The sequence below is a fragment of the Phocoena sinus genome, chromosome 16 (genome assembly GCF_008692025.1).
Source record: "Phocoena sinus isolate mPhoSin1 chromosome 16, mPhoSin1.pri, whole genome shotgun sequence".
In the NCBI taxonomy this organism is placed as follows: Eukaryota; Metazoa; Chordata; class Mammalia; order Artiodactyla; family Phocoenidae; genus Phocoena; species Phocoena sinus.
Window position 1 is genome coordinate 80864209 of NC_045778.1, and position 2951 is coordinate 80867159.

Here is a 2951-nt window from a genome sequence, read left to right on the forward strand (position 1 = left end):
TCTTAGAAACGACAAAATGCACTACCTGCGGCCGGTTGTGTAAATTGCCCCTTGTCCCGCCTTAGGATCGGGCCCTGTCAGCATATACACAGCTTCCTCATCCTGTCTAAAGGCTGCTTGGCATTCCTGGCCTAGAGCTACTCTGATGGACGTAAAACGTGGAGACTAACCCTTTCTTATTCATGTTATAAGTATTTCCCTTCGATGCTTTATAAAAGACCGTCCTTGATGGCTATCTAACGTCCCTTGTCCAGGAAACTTTGGGACTTACCAGCCTGTCGACAGGGTTGCTGGGTGTGTGGGTGATTCCGCCTGGCAGCCGGGCCCTCTGTGGCCCTTGCATGGCGGCACCCAATAAACGCATCAAACCAAACATTCATGCCTGTGCAATCATCGTGTAGACGCCAGGAGGGGCTTCATGTGAACAAGTCCTGGGCACTTTTTGTTCCTCTGTGAAGAGCAATGTTGATGACATCCATGTGTCAGCACGGCGCTCTGTACCAGGAGAGGGGAGACTGCAGCCATGTCCAGGAGACGGCCCGAGGCCTGGGGGTCTGCACGGCACCGGAATCAGGGTCCCTCGGGCTGTGGCTGGAGCATCGCATCTGTGTCTGGAAAGATGATCCCACCAGCTCTTCTAGAGGAATCGTCTAGAAAGCCCAGCAGATGGGCAGATCCCAGCCACAGTGTCTTAACGTCGTTTTCAGTTCAGTAGCTGGACGTGACTATGGAGTTGACGTTTACAATGTACTTTCCACGACAACCCGGACACCTCCACGCAGCGCGCCCATCTGCCGAGGCCTGAATTCCTCCATCTTGACTGTGTTTAGGACTCAGGATGGCCCTTCCTTCCTGCCTCAGCCCCTCCAGGTAGTAATGAACTTGACGCCTGGACACCCAAAAGCCTTTCTCTGCCCCTGACAAGACTTCTTCCTGGGAACAAACCGACCCACCACGGGCTCCCACCCCCTGACTTGCCCGCAAGTTCACTCCCAGGATCTACTCACGTTAGGACGGCCAACCTGGGGGCAACACTCATCTTCGTTTGCTGACCCTGCGGCCCTGACCAAATCCCTGTCCTTGGACTCCCCACTTCTGTCCAGACGAATAGGACAGAGCCAGGGTTGTGGGAGTCCCCTTCCCCGAACACAAGGGCCGAAGTGGGCCTGCTGGCCAGGAGGGGAAGCAACTGTCCGGCCACGTCAGAGCTGGGGAAATGCAGACAGGCCAAAGAGCCCACGCCAACCCACCCCGTCTGCCACTCACTGTCTTGCTTTGGTTTGGTTTTCTTTCCCTTCCCTCCCCTTAATAAAAAAATACCATGGGTTTTAAGATCATTTCATCCCAGACACCTCCTGCACAGGGTCACCAGGGTATCGAGACTTGTCCATCCATGGTCTGCCCTCCTGGATGGACAAAGCTTTGTCCTAGAGGGGGGCGTCTAGTTTTCACTGCACTATGTCCCACGAGGATGCACACCAAAGACCCCAGGATACAAAACGGGAGACTAACCCAGCCTGGGAAATGGGGATGGGGTTGAACGAGGCTTCTCTGAGGGAGTCTCACTGGAGCCAAGCTCGGGGCTGAAGGGGACCATCTTGTGAAGCAGGAGGTGGGGAAAGTCCGAGGCAGAGGAGAGAGCAGGGCGTGTGTGTGTGTGTGTCTGTGCGTATAAACGCATGAATGTGTATGCATGTGTATACACGTGTAGGAAGGGGTGTGGACCTATGTATATGTTTATGTATAGGCATGTGTATGTGTGTAGGAATGGGTGTGGACCCATGTATGTTTATTTATATGCGTGTGTATATGTGTGCAGGTCTATGTATGTGTGAGGGGGGGTGGAGGGGTTTAACTAAGAAAGACAATAGTTGGCTGGTACAGAACTGGAGCAAAAAAGTCAAGGAGAGATTGTGGCAGCCATATCACGGAAAAGCTTGGAGATGAAAAAGTAAAAATAGCTTCCATTGTGCTCGCTTCGGCAGCACATATACAAAAACTGGAACAATACAGAGAAGATGAGCACGGCCCCTGCGCAAGGATGACACGCAAATTCGTGAAGCGTTCCATATTTTTTGTTATACGGCAGAAACTAACAACATTGTAAAGCAATTTATACTCCAATAAAGATGTTAAAAAAAAAAAAGAATAGCTTCCATTTACTGAGAACTTTCCATCAGAGGGATGTTACTCACTTGGAATCTGAGGCTCAGAGAAGGTACCAAACCACACAGCGAGTAGGTATTTATCTCTTGCACCCCATTCTCAAACACACAATTAGCCTGGGTAAATATTAGTGGTTAATATTTCTGACCCTTCACCCTCAAGAATGCGAGATAAAGGATGTGTCCTGTGGACGTGTGCTTTTTTAAACACTTGTTTGAATGACCTTTTCTAATCCAGCACCTACAACCCTATAAAATAAAACCACTCTTATGCTCTTGAAATACTGTACTTACGAAGGCGAGAAAATATGCTGATATATTTCAGTGAGATTTTTGGTTAGAATTGAACCCTAAGAGCTTTCTAATTAATTTTTATCCCATTCCCCAGGCATACAGCTAATTGAAATTTTTCTATATGTAAGGTTCATAATTATTACTAAATGTGAAGTACTGGCAGAACAACTTAATCGTAGAAAATTCCTGTTTTACAATTTCTTGAATCTTGCCTACCTAAATGACACGTGTGACTCACACCTTCAAACAGAGTGCCTCTTCTAATGAAGGCTGCGCTTCCTAAAATACTCTCCCTTCTGCTCGCCAGAATCCCACCCCTCTTCCTGGCCCAGCTCTCTGAATGTCCCCTCCCTGCTTCATCCTCAACCCTCCTACCTCCATCTGTCACTCACCCTCCCATAAGATTTCAGACAACACTGTCTAAAACTGTATTATAGCAGCCAAAATAGCAAAAGCAAATACCGCTGACTCAGCAGACACGCCTGCATTCAT

The 2951-nt window shown here is 48.9% G+C and overlaps 1 non-coding gene across 1 annotated transcript; it reads left to right on the top strand.

Moving 5' to 3' along the window:
* Positions 1-1969: 1969 nt before the first annotated feature.
* On the top strand, positions 1970-2076 carry LOC116742083. The gene has a single exon (XR_004346354.1). It is a non-coding gene; the product is annotated as a U6 spliceosomal RNA (small nuclear RNA).
* Positions 2077-2951: the final 875 nt, after the last annotated feature.